Source organism: Protopterus annectens, chromosome 7.part0 (genome assembly GCF_019279795.1).
Source record: "Protopterus annectens isolate FY-2018-M chromosome 7.part0, PAN1.0, whole genome shotgun sequence".
Lineage (NCBI taxonomy): Eukaryota > Metazoa > Chordata > Ceratodontiformes > Protopteridae > Protopterus > Protopterus annectens.
The window spans coordinates 1,189,265,708-1,189,285,228 of record NC_056739.1 but is presented as its reverse complement, the minus strand read 5'-3'; the positions used below and the strand labels follow the sequence as shown (position 1 = coordinate 1,189,285,228).

At 46.6% G+C, this 19,521-nt stretch overlaps 1 protein-coding gene across 1 annotated transcript in view; it reads left to right on the top strand.

Moving 5' to 3' along the window:
* The window catches only part of LOC122806148 (integrator complex subunit 6-like), a 1,076,381-nt gene that overhangs the window by 837,988 nt on the left and 218,872 nt on the right, over window positions 1-19,521 (top strand). The gene's annotated exons all lie outside the window — the stretch shown is intronic.

Below are 19,521 nucleotides of genomic sequence, written 5' to 3'. Positions count from 1 at the left end.
GAATTGGTCCTTTCCGGAATCCTCTAAGGCACAAAGAGGCAGGAATAGGCTCTAGAGGCAGAAACCAATCCAGGGGTGCCTACAGGGGTCGCCAGTGGCAGGGTAACAACCAACGAGGCACGGATACAGCCACCACCACTACAACAACTCAATCACAGTGACTTGGCGGCACCGCCTACCAGGGAACAACTAGAAGCACCCTTAGGCGGAAAGCTAACCTTATTCTCAAGAAACTGGCACTGCATTACAAGAGAAAAGTGGATTTTGCAAACTATAGACCAAGGTTACAGATTCCATTTCCATACTCTACCAGAAAAGAGAGGAATGCCAAACCTTCCACCTACTCAAAGGACAGAAGCTCTAAAGCAAATATCTCAATTATTAAGAATGAGAGCTGTGGAAAAGGTACCATCTATGGAGCAAGGAAAGGGATTTTACTCCAGGCTCTTCCTGGTACCAAGAAAAGAAAACAAATGGAGGCCTATTCTAGACCTGTCCGCTTTAAACACATTCCTCATTGTTCCAAAATTCAAAATGCTGACCCTACAGCAGCTTCTTCCCATGCTGGGCAAGGAGTCTTGGCTGGTAACTCTAGATCTCAAGGAGGCATACCTGCACGTCCCCATAAGACCAATTTGCAGAAGATACCTCAGATTTCTTGCAGGATCAGAGCATTATCAGTTCTCAGCATTGCCCTTTGGCTTATCTACTGCGCCCAGAGTGTTCACGAAATGCCTGGCATCAGTAATCGCTCATTGCAGACTTCAGGGGATTCAAATCTATCCCTACCTGGACGACTGCCTGATACAAGCGGACAACAAAAACAAACTAACGGAAGACTTACAAAGAGTCATCTTCTTGCTGCAAGCCCTGGGATACACAGTCAATACAAAAAAGTCAAGGCTGAATGTTAAGTTGTCTATCTCGCCTTCATTCTTGCTGGATGGGTTCGGAGCCGACCTCGGCTCCGACTCGGCCACTCTAAAAGCTCGAGAGTTGGTTCCACCGGCTCGAGGCTGCCCCTATATCCCACAATGCTAGGCGTGAATTACCTCAGATCTCGTTTGCCGCTACAGCGATCGAGGTGTTTTTCTACCGTCTCCAGGTTAGTGAAAGTTAGATTAGTTTAAATACTTTAAACTTAAGCTAGCTTAGTGTATTTCTCTTTACCCTTAGTGTAGTGGATATTATCCCTTCTACTTTTTATCCAGCCCCTTTTTTTCTAAAGAACTTATAAGTTCTTTCCCTAGGCCTTCGGGCCCTTCCTTCCCTTCCTTAGGGTGCGTATGTGTTTGGTTAGGAAGCTTTAACTTAACTTACCCTTCAGAAGTTTAGTTTAAATAATTCCTTTTAGACCTCTATCAGTGTAATCTGTGTGTGTGTGTTTCTGTGTGTGATTACACTTCGGTTCCTTGAGTATGTCCAAGGATTCAAAGGTCTCAGGCTTCAAGAAGTGTGACTCGTGCTGTCAGAAAATGTCTCTGACAGACGGTCACACTTCTTGTGTGTATTGCCTGGGACCTTTACACCTGCAGGACTCTTGTGCTGTATGCCATGGCTTCAGCCCTAGAGTCCTGCAGGAAAGAAAAAACAAACTCATATTAAGGGGTTTGCTTAAGCCTGAAGGTTCCCTTTCTGTGACATCGGGGAAACCTTCTAAGGCTTCCAAGACCTCGGCTCCAGCTTCAGAGTCGAGGCCTAAGGCTCGGCTACTGCTTCATCGGCTCCAGCTGGAGCCGATGAGTCTTTGACTGCAGTATCTGTGGTTCCCTGCTCCGCCGGAGCCGAGGCATTAGAGATTCCTGGGTCGGCTCCGATCAGACCATCGGAGCCGACATCTAGAAAGAGATCGAGGTCACCGTCCCTTGGCTCCGTTCATTCGGCTCCAGCGTCTCCCTTGCTGTCTGAACGGAGCCACAGATCTCACTCCTCCAGGTCATCGAGGCTCTCAGATCACGACCTCCAGAGGGTAGTGAGTCGAGTTTTAAAGTCCGAGGCACTGGCCCAAATGCTCCAGAGTCCGACTCATCAGTCGATGCCTCAACTTGTTCCTGTAAATATTCCTCCTCCGACTCCTTTGAGCTCGGAGCCGGGGCGTCTTGGGACCGAGACTGTGGTAGCGTCGGAGCCGATACAATTGTCTTCGGCTCCGTCGTCGGCTCCGATTTCTTCTTTTGAAGAATCTCGGCGCCGGGCTTCACTCGTCTGCTCCGAGGGGGTGAGTGGCATAGGACCCTTGTCCGACCCCCCTCTCCCTGTCGGTGCTTCGGCGCTGGTGAGTTCGGCTCCGACATCGGCCTCGGAGCCATCTCTGTCGGTGCCGAGGGAGGTTCTCAGCTTCTCGGAGCGGGGACCTCTGGCTCTGCCGGACAGGGGTGCGTTCGAGGTCATGTGGAGTGTGTTGGAACCTTGTTCGACTCCACAGTCTGCTCCGTCCGCCCCTCCCTCTTTGGTGCCTTTGGTTATGTCGACTCACTCCCTCATCCCAGACCGCAGAGAGCCAGCTCCTCAACAATCCCCTGTGGGGATCTCATCCTCTTCCGAGGCCTCCCTTGAATTGGCAGGGGAGCCCCCTAGGAAGAGAAAGTGTAAGAGGAAGCACATAGACTCACCTGAGTCTGTCACCTTTGACACAGATTTAGAGGATTCCGAGGGTTCCCCACGTTCCCCGTCTGAAGATGTCTCTTTTGCAGACATTCTAGAGATCCTGAAACAGAGGGGAAATTGGCCAGCCCTTAATCCTTCGGAGGATGAATCTGTGTATCTTGAGGCGTTTGGCTCTCGCCCTTCCACCTCCTGGGTGTCCCCCCCCCTTTGATCCCCTCATGCAGGTGGTGGCAAAGAAGGCCTGGACGGCTCCTGATTCAGTGGACCCTACCCCCAGGAGACCTTCCAAATTTATAACAGCACCAACTGACAAACAATTTCTCACAAAAGGTGTTTCTGTGGATGCTATGGTGGTAGCTGCTGCCACCAAGAAGGAACTAGCTGATCCTTCAGTGCCTGTTCATCCCCCTAACAAAGAATCTAGGTCTATGGACAGGTATGGGAAGCGGATGTTCTCGTCAGCGACCTTTGCAATGCGTTCGCTGAACTACCTATGCCATTTCACCCGTCTCCAGAGAGACTTGATCAAGGAAGCGAGTGAGATGTTGAAGGATACTACAGCTGCAGATTTTCAGTACAAAATGAACACCCAGCTGACTACCCTTAATTCGATAGCTAACTCCTCGCCTCCTTTCATATGCGGCTGATGGAGCGAGTAGGGCCGCAGGGACAGGTGTTGCCTTACGCCGGCATGCCTGGATGCGACTATGCAATTTTGCAGACCCCTTTAAAACGTCTTTCACTAACTCCCCGTTCGATGGATCATCTCTTTTTGGTCCTCAAGTGAAAGAAACCTTGACTAGGTGCGAGACGGATGGCAAAACTCTATCTGCCGTCGGAGTCCGTTTTTCTACTCCTTCTAGACCTTACCCCAAAGGCCAGAAAAGTGGAAAAATGTGGTTCCGCAAACAATCTCAAGGGAATTTGCCTGACGCACAGAGTCTGTTCCCCTCAAGAGGCAGAGGAGGGAACAATAATGGTAGACGTCGCCCTAGAGGCAGAGGGGCCAGAACCAGGGCAATCGAGAAACCTTTTCCGATAAGCCCTTTCAGCATCCCTGAGGTGTTGCCCGACTGTCCACCTTCGGAGGCAGTCGGGGGAAGATTGTCACTGTACCCAGAAGCCTGGCTATCCCTGACTCAAGACAAGTGGGTACAGTCCATCATTTCTGAAGGCTATTCCATTCCCTTCGTTCGCATCCCAAACCAATCAGAAAAATCCCTTCCAGATGTTCCACCCGCTCAAAGGGATCTTGCAGCTTTAGAAATTTCAAAGCTGCTTGTAAAAAGAGCAATTCAACCAGTTCCAGCAGACCAACTAGGATCCGGAATCTACTCCAGGTTCTTTTTAGTTCCAAAGAAAACAGGGGACTGGAGACCAATTTTGGATCTCAGTATCTTGAACAAGTCAGTCAAGAAAACAAGATTTCGGATGGTCACGCTGCAGTCCATCCTCCCCCTATTGGGAAAGAAAAACTGGATGTGCTCTATAGATCTTCAGGATGCGTACTATCACATAAAAATGAACAGACGCTCCAGAAGATTCCTCCGCTTCAGGCTGGGAACCAGTCATTTTCAATTCAGGGCCCTGCCCTTTGGTCTCACCACTGCCCCCCGGGTGTTTACCAAATGCATGGCAGTGGTAGCTTCTCACCGGAGACGTCAAGGATTCCAGGTGTTTCCATATTTGGACAACTGGCTCCTCACAGCTCCCACCAAGCATCTTCTTCTAATGGCCAGGGACTACACCTTTCTCATTTGTCAAAAGTTAGGCATTTCAATAAATTGCGAAAAGTCTGTTTTGTCGCCTTGTCGTACTATTACCTTCATAGGCGCAAATCTAGACACAGTCAACATGTCTGCGAGACTAACACATCAGAGAATAGCAGACATACACAAACTGGTCTCGCTCCTCTTCAGCAGCAACAGAATCAAAGCCAGGTTAGTTCTGAAAGTGTTGGGGATTATGGCGGCTGCCATACCTCTGCTTCCATTAGCCAGATTCCACATGAGAATCCTTCAATGGATGCTCTTCACGCAATGGTCATACCAGCAACTTCCGATGTCCCACACCATTATGGTCACGCAAACATGCAGAAATCATCTTCTGTGGTGGATGTCTTCCCCTCAGCTCTTATTGGGAAGACCCTTTGTTCCTTCCCCTCCGGTTGCTACTTTGACAATGGACGCCTCCCTGATCGGGTGGGGGGGGGGGCATTATCAGGGCAGAACTGTCCAGGGCACTTGGCAACCAGACGAATGCCACTTGCACATAAATGTTCTAGAGATGAGAGCAGTGCTTTTAGCGTTGCAAGCCCTTCAAGACTCTCTTCCCTTGGGAGCGATAGCAATCCAGACGGACAATATGTCCGTAGTGTGGTATATCAACAAACAAGGCGGAACCAGGTCCTACCCCCTGTGTCGAGAAGCACTCAGACTGTGGCAATGGGCGATTTCTTCTCAGCGTTTTCTGATAGCAACGCACATCCCCGGGAAGTCCAATCAAATTGCGGACAAGTTGAGCAGAGCTATCCTCATGCCTCACGAGTGGTCTCTGAAAGACTCTGTTGTGAGAGAAATTTTTCTCAAGTGGGGTCAGCCTTGCTGCGACCTTTTTGCTACTCCCCAAAACAGCAAGTGCAGAGATTATTTCACCCTATTCCCTTTACCAGGCCAGCCCAGCAGAGACGCTCTAGTCCAAGTTTGGCCCGGGGACTTCTGTATGCATTTCCTCCTTCCCACTAATCTCTCAAGTGATACAGAAAGCTATCGCTCAGAAGGCCTCGTTGATCCTCATTGCTCCTTACTGGCCTCGACAGGTTTGGTTCCCCTTTCTACATCAATTTCTGTTGGAGCGACCTTGGCATCTGGACCTAGTTCCAGATCTTTTGATCCATCAGTCGGGACAGTTTCATCGCTCCCTTCCCTCTCTGAACCTCACTGCTTGGTTCCTCCAATTCCAACATTAGCCAGGCTTCCTCAAATATCTCACTCTGTTCGAGATATTTTGATAGCTTCCATAAATCTTCCACTAGAAAGATTTATTTGAGTAAGTGGAAACGTTTCGCCTGTTGGGCTCAAGGAAGGGACATAGATCCTTTCACTGCTTCCATCCAAATGGTCCTTGATTTTCTAGCTGAACTCTTCCATGCAGGTTCATCTCCTTCTACTCTTAAAGTTCAACTGGCAGCTATTTCTAACTTTCATGTGGGCATTTCAGAGTCTGCCATAATGTCCCACAAGCTTTGCAAAGCCTTTTTGAAAGGAGTTTTTCTACTCAGACCTCCTATAAGAAATCCTCCTCCTCCTTGGGACCTAAATTTAGTTCTTAGTTCTTTGATTCTTCCCCCTTTCGAACCTGCAGCCTCCTGTTCTTTAAAATTGCTATCATGGAAGACTCTCTTTCTGGTAGCTATTACTTCAGCTAGAAGAGTTTCAGAACTTCATGCACTCAACTGTCGACCTCCTTATCTGTTGTTTCATAAGGACAGGGTATCTTTACGAACCAACCCGTCCTTTTTACCGAAGATAGCCTCGACGTCTAACCTAAATCAAAGCATTGACCTCCCTGTGTTTTTTCCAGAATATTCTAATAGGTCTGAGCAAAAATTGCATTGGCTAGATGTTCATCGTCAGTTAAGGTACTATTTGGATAGAACCAAACAATTCCGAAAATCTGACCAGCTGTTTGTCTCCTATGCAGAAGGCAGAAAGGGACTTTCAGTTTCAAAGGTATCATTATCTAGATGGCTAACATCTCTGATTTCCCTTGTTTATGAAATTAGACACCAAAAGCTGCCTAACAAACCTAAAGCCCATTCCACCAGAGCTTTGGCTACTTCTATAGCCTTCCAAGACAGACTGCCTATTGACACCATTTGTGCAGCGGCTACTTGGGCTACTCCTCACACTTTCGTTTCTCATTATAAGTTGGATTTAGCTTCTAAGCATAGAGCTAACTTTGGTTCCACTGTTCTCAAGAGTCTGTTCCGTTAGGCCACCCGGGACAAGGTGCTAGGGACGCGGTCCCATCCAGCAAGAATGAAGGCGAGATAGACAACTTAACATATAGAAGTTATGTTCTTACCATAACGTTCCATGTTAGTTGTCTTCTTCTCGCCTTCTTTCTTGCGACCCACCCTCCTTCCCCCTGGCCTGGACAGATCTAGAGGAGTTTGATTGTGACCTCTCTTTCTACCACCTCTTTGCGATAGGTATATGCTCTGCTGTGCATATTTCCTAGAGTCAGGCTTAGGTCACCCTTTCTCTTCCCTTTGTTTTTAGAGGTGGAAATTTTCCAGCATTCCTGGTTATTTTTTTAGCTGGGCCTAGCTCACAAACGAGATCTGAGGTAATTCACGCCTAGCATTGTGGGATATAGGGGCAGCCTCGAGCCGGTGGAACCAACTCTCGAGCTTTTAGAGTGGCAGTCGGGCCGAGGTCGGCTCCGAACCCATCCAGCAAGAAAGAAGGCGAGAAGAAGACAACTAACATGGAACGTTATGGTAAGAACATAACTTCTATTTCCATCCCAAAGAATAACCTTTCTGGGTGCAGAACTGGACACATCAAAACAAATGGCATTCCTAACTGCAGAAAAGAAAGAGCAACTTCCTCTCTACTTCTTGGCATTAACAAAGCAGAATCATCTAACTGTAAGAAAAGTGCTGCAAGCTCTAGGCTTCATGGCATCCTGCATAATACTACTCCCTCATGCCAGGCTGCATATGAGAAAGCTACAGTGGTACCTAAAGAATTTGTGGTCCCAGCACAAGCACAGCCTAGAAACCAAAATTCCAATGATCCCATGCCTGAAACAGGAGTTCCTATGGTGGGCTCAGGCCTGCCAATCAAACACAGGATTGCCCTTCTGCAAAAGCCAACCAAGACAAACCATCACGACAGATGCCTCGGATAGGGGGCACATATGCTGGACAAGTGCATTCAAGGCCTATGGACTCAAGACCAGCTGCATCTGCACATAAATCTAAAAGAAATGATGGCAGTAAAATTGGCAATCCAGGCATTCAGACCCTTTCTCCAAGAAGGCCAGTTGATGATAAGAACAGACAACACCACAGTTATGTGGTACATCAACAAACAGGGAGGCACACACTCATACCTTCTATGCCGGCTGGCACTGGACTTATGGGATGTGGCTCTGAGCTACAACATTCAGTTACAGGCAATTTATGTACCAGGGAAGGAAAACATTCTAGCAGACATACTAAGCAGAACTACAACAGATGCCCACGAATGGATGCTGCATCCGGACATCTTCAAAACCATCACAAGAAAATGGGGATTACCACAAATAGACTTGTTTGCATCCCCTTGCAATCACCAGTTGAAGAAATTCCGCACAAGGACTTACCACCCACTTGCTTGGAAGGTGGACTCCCTCTCTTTCAGTTGGAAAAGCCTGACAGCATACGCATTCCCACCACTTCCTTTGATGCACAAGGTGCTTCTGAAGATCAAAGAGGAACGTCCGAGGATCATTCTGATAGCCCCAAACTGGCCAAGACAACATTGGTATCCACTGCTGAGGAGCATGTCCCGGGAACAAATATGGACACTGCCCTTGATCCCATTACTGCTAACACAGAACAACTACAACATCCTGCATCCAAACCTAAAAACTCTGCAGCTAACTGCCTGGAACATTACATAACAGCAATTAACCCAAATTTATCACAAAGGGTTAAAGACATAATCCTGGAGGCTCGTAGACCTTCAACAAGAAAGAATTATGCAGCAAAATGGAAAAGATATCTCATCTGGAGTACTGCAAAGGGGCAAGATGTGACACTGGTGAACATAGCCAACATCCTGGAGTACTTGGCGGAGCTCTACCATACAGGCCTGTCCTATTCTTCCATCAAGATACATGCATCAGCTATTTCAGCAGAATACAGCTTGGATCCCCCTGTCTGCTCGCATCCTCTGCTCAGACAGTTTCTGAGAGGAATTAAAAATGTAAAACCTCCTAGGAAACCTCCATTGCCAGCATGGGACTTTAACTTTGTGCTAGAAAAACTAACTCTTCCTCCTTTCGAACCAGCAGCAACAGCAGAATTACAATACTTATCCTGGAAGACTGCTTTCCTGCTGGCAATAACTTCAGCAAGAAGGGTCTCTGAACTACAGGCATTAATGGCAGTGCAACCCTTCCTGATCTTCCATCAAGATAGAGTATCCATGAGAACAAACCCTGCATTTATGCCTAAGGTGGTATCCAGAGTCTCTTTAAATCAGGCTATCCACCTTCCAACATTCTTCCCCAACCCACAGAAAAGGGGAGAAAGGCTCTTACATACCTTGGATGTACACAGACAATTACGCTACTACCTGGACAGGACAAAAAACAATAGAAAAACTGACCAGCTTCTGGTAGCATATGCAACAGGAAAGAAAGGAAAACCAATTTCTAAACAGACAATCTCCAAATGGATAGGAAATTGCATTAGATTTTGTTACTCCTACCATGGAAAGAAAACTCCAGAGAACATCAGGCCTCACTCCACAAGGGCTACAGCCACTACCACAGCTTTCTTACGAGGAGTGGCTACCAAGGACATTATAGAGGCTACTACTTGGACCTCCGTGCATACATTTGCCAAGCATTATAACTTACCTGTATACTCTAGATCCCGTGCTGGTTTTGCCACTGCTGTTTTGCAAGGGATCCTAACTACACCATAATCTCTTCTCATTTCCTCCTCGCCTAGTTTAGCTATGGTATTCTACCCATTTGTAAAGACTGCAGATGCATCCTTGAAGGACATAGTACAGTTTTGTACCTACCATAAATGTAGATATCCGAGAGGAATGCATCTGCAGTCAGGATTACCCACCCTCCTTCCCCTCTGAGGTACTCCTAGGGTATTTGCCAATCTTCAGCTAGCTTGGGGGGGATCTATTATGGTGTATTTGTTTGTATATATGTACATACATGCTTATTTTGTGTGTTTGCTCTCTACTATTTGGAAACTTTGGCATTTATCCAAATTTAGCCATCCAAGAGGGCACCTGGCATCTGGGGCAAGAAACACTGAGGAAAATGGTGTTGGCTGATGCCTTTATACCCGAATAACTGCCGCAATGACGTCGGGTGAAGTGCGACACCAGCCGAAGCCAGACCCAGACTTTGGAATCCGGCCGACCGAAGGGCTGCCTGACGACAGGACAACCCATTTGTAAAGACTGCAGATGCATTCCTCTCGGACATCTACATTTATGGTAGGTACAAAACTGTACTTTTTGTGCCTTGTTCAACCCTCCAAACTATTCGTTGTCGGGCTGTCTTTGCAGCAAATTACTTTCATACTCTCAGTACTCTGAAATGGCTTTGTTAAGCCATCCGACTACCGATCTTCCGCAAAAACGTAAGGATAAAGACAGAAATAGACAGCATAGGTCCAAAACTGCCGACGACGCTTCCGTTAAGCTAGTCGCCAGTCCGCCGGTACTCAGTGAGGTGCTTTCGCAGCCCCTGATGCCCGCTACTTCAGATTTGCAGGCCTCTACAAAGACCCATTCGGAGTCCGGTATGCCACGAGATGCTTCTTCGACTATGGAACCTGCAAATGTCTCTACCTTTGAGTCTGGAGCTGCTGTGCAGGCACCAGCTTCTGAGGGTGTATTCAGGCCTACAAACTTCCATTTTAGACTGATGCCATCGTCTTCATCCAGGCCTAAAACTCACACCACGCCTAGAAAACGACTTCCAAACCTCAGGCTCAGGCCCATATGCCTAAAAAGCAAATGCTTAGAATGGCTGAAGACCTTGTTACCTTAATTAGGGGAAGCCAGTCTTCCCCCTCTGAGACCTAGAACTGATTTTCCTTCTGATTCTTCTGATCAGTATTCTGATATTTCTGTTTCTTCTGATTACCAGGATTTGCCCTTATCTACCTATGAGGATTCTGATGCAGAGGATTCCATTCCCTCTGCTTCCCCTCCAGAAGATTTTTCTTTTGGTGAAACCTTGCACACTATTAGGGAGCATTTCTGCTGGGAAAGCCAAGATTATTCTGACTCCAAAAAGAGACTTAGGGAATTCTTACTCACTCCTCAACACAGGCATTTAGCTATCCCTACTGTTCTGGACATTGTAGATGATGCTTTCTTGGAATCTAGCCTTTCCCCAGACACTTTACCTCCAGCTCTCAGAAAACCTGACCGGTATTACAGAGTACCTGACTCTCTCAAGTTCCTCTTCAAGTATCCTACTGCAGATCCAGAGACCATTTCCCAAGGACCAAAAGGCATTAAGGCTACTGCTGCCAAAAATCCCACCCATTCTGATAGAGATTCTAGAGCCTTAGACAGATGGGGTAAGAAGGTATACATTTCTGCTACTTTGGCCATTAGGGCTTTAAATTGCCAGTTTCATATGTTAAAGTATCATCAGCATATTATGGGACTACTTAAACAGAAAATGATGTTGATTCCTCACTGTGCTGAACACAAAGAATTACAGGATTTAATGCACTCTGCAGAACAAGTTGGTAAACATACTTTGCAATGTGATTTTGATGCTTTAGAAGCATCTTGCAGGGCTGCAGTCACTGGGTCTGTACTTAGAAGGCATGCTTGGCTTAAGGAGCAAAACTTGCCAGACCATGTTAAAGCTACATTACTGGATGCTCCCTTAAACCAAGACCGCCTTTTTGGCAACAAAGCAGAAGTCGTCCTCAAAAGGATGGAGGAAAAAGCTAAATCTATGCAAACTGTTAAATATTTCCTACAAGTACAGCCTTCCCAGATTTAGTAGGCATTGGCCTTCAAAGAATTGGTCCTTTCCAGTCTCTTCCAGGCCTTCTCAGTCCAAACCCAGGAAGAGCAGACCACCTAGGTTACAGTCTCAGGATGTGCACAGACCTAAGCAGTGGGGGGGCTCCCACTTCCAAAGCAGGGAGTAGTAAGCCACTCCCCTACGGAAAAATGGCACAATGACTTAACCTTAACCCTTCCAAGCCCTGCACAACTGCCTGCTCCCTAAGGAGGAAAGCTTGCCCTGCATGCAAAAAACTGGGAACTCGTTACCCAGGACAAATGGGTTTTGAACATAGTTTCCCAAGGATACAGATTCCACTTGCACACACTACCAACCCCAAACGGTTGGCCAGACCTACCCCCAAATCAGTGGGCAGTGGCCCAACAGCAGGTTCTCTCTCTTCTGAGTATCAGGGCTATTCATCCTGTCCCAGCAGAACATAGGGGACAAGGTTTTTATTCAAGACTTTTCCTGGTACCCAGAAAAGACAGCTCCTGGCGTCCTATCTTTGGCCTCTCTATTCTAAACACCTTTTTGGTAATCCCAAAATTCAAAATGTTAACACTTCAACAGCTTCTTCCTATGCTAGGCAAAGATGCCTGGCTGGCAACCTTAGACTTAAAGGAAGCTTCCCTGCACATTCCAATAAGGGAATCTTGTAGGAAATACCTACACTTCAGGGCAGGCTCCATGCACTTCCTCTGGCTTATCTACTGTGCCCAGGGTATTCACAAAGTGTCTAGCTCCAGCCATTGCATTTTTGCAGGCAGAGAAATATTCAGATATACCCATACCTAGACGATTGTCTGATTAGGGCAGAAAGCTAGGACTTGCTATTAAACCATCTGGCATTCGTAAAGAAGCTTCTAACTTCACTGGGGTACACCATAAACGAAAAGAAATCTCACCTAGTACCCTGCCAACAGATTGTATTCTTGGGAGCAAGCTTGAACACAACTTCCCAGATGGCTTTCCTCGCTCCAGAGAAACAAGTTTATTTGACAGCCTACTTCAAACTACTGGCCACAAAGACCCAGCTGTCTGCAAGGATATTTCTGCAAGCCCTGGGGTTCATGGCCTCTTGCATTCTACTAATTCCATATGCAAGACTGAATATGAGGAAACTACAATGGTATCTAAAATGCCTATGGTGCCAACGTTGTCAGGACCTGGAATCAATGATTCCTATCATTCCTTGTATGAAGACAGAGTTCTTTTGGTGGGCAGAGTTCTGCTACCACAACAAGGGGCTCCCTTTTACTCTACCCCCTGCTGCCCAAATCCTAACAACAGACGCATCAGACTATGTAGGGGGCAAACTTAGCAGGGCAGTACATTCAGGGCAAATGGAACCTGAGTCAGATGCACCTGCATATCAACCAAAAAGAAATGTTAGCTGTACAGAATTCCCTAACAGCCTTCGAAGACCACATCCATCCAGGACAATTATTGGTAAAGACAGACAACACCACAGTTTTGTGGTACATAAACAAGCAGGGGGAACCCACTCGTACCCTCTCTGCAGACTAGCCATGGATCTGTGGAATACAGCCTTGAGCTACCAAGTGCATCTACAAGCTCAGTTCCTGCCAGGAAGCTAAATTCACTGGCAGACGACCTAAGCAGAAATCTCATGGACCCACACGAATGGAGACTGGAATCAAAAATATTCAACCTCTTGAAGAACATATGCGAGACTCCAGAGATAGACCTGTTTGCCTCCCCTCAGAACTACCAATTGGACAAATTCTGCACAAGGATTCCCCACAGTCAAGCTTGGAAAGTGAATGCCCTGTCCTTCACCTGGGAAAGCCTCTTGGTTTATGCCTTTCCCCCTCTGCCTCTCCTCTCAAAGGTTCTGCTAAAGATCAAGCAGGACAAGCCAAAGGCAATACTGATTGCAACAGACTGGCCATGCCAGCATTGGTACCCCCTCTTGCGCAGTATGATACCTCAGACACCTTCCCTGCTGTCCCAGCAGGCGAGCCAGATTCTGCACCCTTAGCTTCAAACCCTGAACCTTGCAGCCTGGCTAATTCCTTGAGCTCTCAAATAGCATCCATCAGTAAGCAGGTGCTAGCTATTCTGGAAGCAAGGAGGCCTAGTATTAGAAAATCTTATGCTGAAAAGTGGAAAAGATACTGTTCCTGGAGCCTGACTCAGAGGATGGACACAACAGTGCCTAGCTTACCTCATATTCTTCAGTACTTAACAGAAATGCTCCACAAGGGCCTATCCTTCTCGTCAATTAAAATTCATGCCTCTGCCATTTCCGCACATTATAATATTGAACCACTCCTGTTCTCTCACCCCCTGCTAAAGCAATTCCTCAGAGGGGCCAAAAATTTAAGACCCTCCCCCAGGGGAGCCCCTACTCTAACCTGGGACCTTAACTTTGTATTGGAAAAGCTCACCCTCTCTCCATTTGAACCAGCTGCAACTGCAGAGTTGAAATTCCTTTCTTGGAAAACAGCCTTTCTTCTAGCCATCACTTCAGCAAGAAGAGTGTCTGAATTACAGGCCCTCATGGCAGTGGAGTCCTTCATTATCTTCCATGCAGACAGGGTTTCCCTCAAGACCAATCCTTCCTTTATGCCCAAGGTGGTGTCTAGTGTGGCCCTAAACCAGTCCATTCATTTGCCTAACGTTTTCCCCTAATCCACAAAACAAAGGTGAACAAATACTCACTCTGGACGTGTACAGACAACTTAGATTTTATTTGGACAGGACTAAGCCTCTCAGAAAATCTGAACAGCTGCTAGTTGGCTTTGCTGCAGGGGCAGAGGGGAAGGCCATTTCAAAGCAAACCATTTCAAAATGGATAGCCCATTGCATTAATTTCTGCTACAAGCACCATGGAAAACCTACCCCACAGGGGATAAGATCACATTCCACCAGGGCTGCATCTACTTCTGCAGCCTTTCTCAGAGGAGTCCCTACCAGGGACATCCTTGAAGCTGCTACCTGGAGCTCTGTACATACTTTCACCAAGCATTACCACATGCCTATTTTTTTCTAAATCCAGAGCTGGTTTTGCCACTGCAGTCTTGCAGAGCTTTAATAGCTGGCCGTAATGCTCTTTAACTTCCTCCTCCCTTCCTTAGCTTTGGGAATCAACCCAAATGTGATGACTGCAACAGTGAAACACGAAGAATGTAGTACAGTTGTGTACACTTACCATAAATGTAGATGTTCAAGTGTATTCACTGTTGCAGTCCTGGTTACCCTCCTTCCAGCCCCCTGACTTCTCTTGGCTCTACCCTTCATTAATGTTTGGTATATTTAAGTTTTTCTGGTGTATTTGCTTTTTGATGGAGGTGTACCATAACATATAATTCATTCCCATTGTGGGGGCACCTGAAATCTGGGGCAAGAAAAACTGATGTAATGGCGTCGGCTGCATGTTTTATACCCCTGACAACCTGACATCATGGAAGAAGAGACAGCATCTGATGCAGGAATCCGAAGGCTCTGGTATTCAGGGCGGCTAAGGGCTGCCTGCAGGCAGATAACCCAAATGTGATGACTGCAACAGTGAATACGTTCCAACATCTACATTTATGGTAAGTGTACACAGCTGTACTTTCTACTTAGACAATATAAAACCCTTCAGATAGTCTGACCAACTGTTGGTCTCCTTTCATCCTAGGGCCCTTGGCAAGACAGTGTCAAAACACACAGTTGCCTCTTGGATTTCTAAGGCTATTGCCCTTTGCTATTCCTTTCATGAAAAGCAATTGAGTTCATCTGTCAAGGCCCATTCCACCGGAGCAGCTTCCTCTTCACCAGATATCTTCAAGGGCGTGGATTACGATTCTGTTATAGAGGCTGCATCTTGGTCTTCTGTACATACCTTTACCAAGCATTACAAATTGGATTTGATCTCCAGGGCTGGAACAGGGTTTGCTAGGTCTATCCTGAAGGGTCTCATAGACTGCTCCCCAACCTACCTCCCATGTTATTTCCTAGAGAGCTGTGGTACTCTCCCTAAGGTTATGAATACTGCAACATGAGAATAGAAAGACATAGAATAGTTGTGTAAGAACTTACCATAACCATAGATGTCATTCTGTTACATGTTGCAGTATTCAATTCCACCCACCTACCCCCTTTTTGGCCATATTATTACCTGTACTCTTTTCCCTAACCACTGATTGTGTGTCTGGGAGGTTTGTAATTTGTTTTCTCTCCTTCTACTCCTGGGGTCTCTGTGCGGCAGCCAGTTCTGAGGTGGGTACATGCAGATGTTACAGATACAGCCTACGTCAGTTTATGCAACTTGCATAACGTCGCACATACCCCTGTTTCTAAGACTTTGATATACTGCAAACACACCAGGAAACCAGAACCAGACTCAAAAAACGAAATGAAGAGTTCCACAAGCTCTTAAGCGGTATGAAGCCTTTAATATAACCTTTTAAAACATAAGCTGAAAGTAAGCCACAATATGAGCGCTTTTGTTTTGACAAATTCAAAACTTCCTCCTATGTTCACAAACTCCGACCATAATGTTTAAATCCCCCTCCTCTGGTGCTGCAGGCAACAGCTCCCCAAGGTTATGAATACTGCAACATGGAAGAGGATATGTATGGTTATGATAAGTTGTTGCAGAACTATTCTTTTCTAACTGGATATCTTATTCCATTTCCTTTTGCTACACTTTCCATGACAAATCCTTACTCTCTCTGCCAAAAGCCCATTCTGTTAGAGCAGTGGCCTCATATGGAGCCTTTTACAAAGGAGATTAGCTCTAGAACAATTTCAGAGGCAGCTGTTTGGTCCTTTTTTAATACTTTTACCAAACATTACAAATTAGTTGATTTTCTAGATATGAACCTCCTTTGCCAGTCAGTCCTCTGTGGAGTACTAGATAGATGTTCTTCATGTTTCACTGTTGCAGTCATCACATTTGAGTTATTTCTGCCAGTGTAGCCCTCGGCCGGCCCGAATACCAGAGTCTTAGTATTTCTCCATCGGTTGCTGTCACTTCAGGACTGACGTCCGGTCGTCAGTAGTATAAAGTAAGGCAGCCAACATCATTAAATTAGTCTTTCTTGCCATGGAGCCCAAAGCAGAAGCAGTTTGCACAAGTGCCGGTCGGCCGCTTACCTGAGTTTCGTCTTCCAAACTGAAGCTGAAGTCTTCTAAAGCTAAGTACCCCGTCAGGGATCGTTTATTCCTGCACTAACCAATGTCAAAAAAAGTTAACAATTGTCTCACCTGTGGAAAGCAAATACCACACTGAAACTTTCATTCTTACTGTGTCACTTGCTTAGGCCCAGACCACGATGTCCCCCGCTGTCGCTTCTGTGCTTTGTTCAACACCAGAACTATATGTCGTCGGGCCCTTATTGTAGCTAGATATTTTCGCTTACAGTCCTTGAATTTTGATATGGCTTCAGTAAGCCATCCGACAGCAGATCTTCCGAAAAAAACATAAATATAAAGACAGACCGCACAGGTCCAAACCTACCAACGATGCTCCCATTAAGCTTGTTGTCAGTTCTCCGGTCCTCACTGAGGTGCTTTCGCAGCACCTGATGCTCGCTTCTTTGGATTCGCAGGCCACTACTGACACCCTTTCAGAGTCCGGTATGCTGCAAAACTCTTCCTCGACTATGGATCCTGTAGTCGTCTCTACCTTGGATTGGTCCGGAGCCGCTAAGCAGGCACCGACTTTCGAGGAAGGCCTTTGCATTACTGATTCTTGACACAAACCGACTTCTTTTACGACTACCATTCTTTCGAAAACTACCGAGTTTCTTTGGCCCAGGCTACGAACTACACCCAAGAAACCGATGACCCAATCTCAGGCACCTGCTTCCTTGCCGCAGTCTCAAATGCTTAAAATGGCAGAAGACCATATCATGCTGATCAGGAGAAGCCCAAGCTACCCTTTCTAGAAGAAAAAAATTATTTGTCCCCTGTAGTTTTGTCTGAACAGGAGTCTGATGACTCTGATGCATCTGAGTATGAAGACACGCAACCCCTGTCTGCTTATGAGGATTCTGATGCAGAAGATTCCATTCCTTCAGCCTCTCCCCCAGAGGATTTTTCCTTTGGGGAAACCCTGCACACCTTAAGGGAGCATTTCCAATGGGAAAGTCAGGACTACTCTGTCTAAAAAGTGACTCGGGGGGGATTCTTAGATCTTCCACAGCACAGACCCCTGGCCATCCCCCCAGTCCTGGATGTTGTGGAGGATATTTTCCTGCTTGACTCCTGACACCCTCCGTCCTGCACCCAGAAAACCAGACATGTATTACAGTGTCCCTGACTCTCACAATTTTCATTTTAAAAATTCTACTGCTGACCCTGAGGTAATTTCTCAAGGGGCTAAAGGAATTAAAGCAACCTTGCTAAGAATCCCACCCCTGCAGGTAGGATTCCCAAGCACTGGACAAATGGGGTAAAAAGTATACACCTCAGCTACTCTTGCTACTAGAGCACTAAATTGTCAGTTCCATGTGCTAAAATTTCAGCAACATACCTTCGAACTACTCAAATAAAAAATGTCTTCCTTTCCTGCTTATGCAGAATCTAGAGAGTTACAAGACTTAATGCATTCTGCAAACCAAGTAACTAAACACACCATGCACTGTGACTTTGATGCCCTAGAAGCTTCTTTCAGGGCAGCAGTCACCGGTTCTGTCCTCTGAAGGCATACATGGCTTAAGGAGCAGCCCTTGCCAGACCATGTTAAATCTTAATTTTTGTATGCCCCCTTGCACAAAGACAACTTATTTGGCACCAAGGCAGAGGAGGTCTTAAAAAAGATGGAAGCAAACACTAAATCTATGCAGACAGTTAAGGATTTCCTACAGGTCCAGCCACCCAGATTCAGTAGGCAAAGCCACCTACTCATGTTTAAGAACTCACCATGACTCTCCTTCACCACCCCCTCCTTCTGCCCACCTGCACTTGCCCCTAGGAGGAAAACTCACCTTCCACACAAGCACCTGGGCCACCATTACCAATGACCGCTGGGTCCTCAACATAGTGTCCCAGGGATATATATTTTCTTTCCACACACTACCAACCCCCAAAGGGTTCCCAGATCTTCCTCCAAACCAGTGGGCAGAGGCCAGAAAGCAAGTCCTTTCCCTGCTCTCCATGAGGGCAATAGAGCACGTTCCTGCCGAACAGATAGTCCAAGGTTTCTACTCTCGACTTTTTCTGGTACCCAGAAAAGAGGTCAGTTGGCGCCCCATCCTCAATGTATCCATTCTAAACACCTTCCTGGTGATGCAAAATGCTCACCCTCCAGCAACTACTTCCTATGCTGTCCAAGAATGCTTGCCTAGCCACTCCAGACTTAAGAGGCCTACCTCCACATTCATGTCAGGGAATCCTGCAGGAAAATATCTGTGTTTCAGGGGACGATCTCTGCACTTTTAGTTCTCTGTGCTTCCCTTTGGCTTATCTGCTGCTCCTAGAGTTTTCACAAAATGTCCGTCTCCCGCCATTGCCTTTTGCAGACAAAAAAATGTACAAATTTACCCATACATAGACGACTGCTTAATTCAGGCAGACAGGAAAAGCTGCTCAAGCCACCTGGCCTTTGTAAAATCCCTACTGACCTCCCTAGGGTACACTATCAACGAAAAGAAATCCAAACTAGTACCCACCCAAAGGATTCTGTTCCTGGCAGCAAGCCTGGACACAGCATCCCAGATGGCATTCTTTACACCAGAAAAGCAAACTTAACTGACAGCCTACTTCTCTCGGCTAGCCACTAGACCCCAGTTATCCGCAAGGAAAATCCTGCAAGCTCTGGGGTTGATGGCATCTTGCATTCTACTCATTCCATATGCCTGACTGCATATGAGGAAACTTCAGTGATATCTAAAAAGCCTTTGGTGTCAACACTCTCAAGACCTGGAGACTTTTATACCTATAATACCTCGCCTCAGAAAAGATTTTCTTTGGTGGGTAACAGCATGCTCCCTCAACAAAGGAATACCTTTCTCACCACCCCATGTCACCCAGTCCCTCACCACAGGTGCATCAGATTATGCCTGGGGTGCACAGCTGGACGGCAGGTGCATACAGGGCCAATGAAGCCCACAGCAAATCAATCTGCACATCAGCCAAAAAGAGATGATAGCTGTCCAGCACGCCTTGATAGCTTTC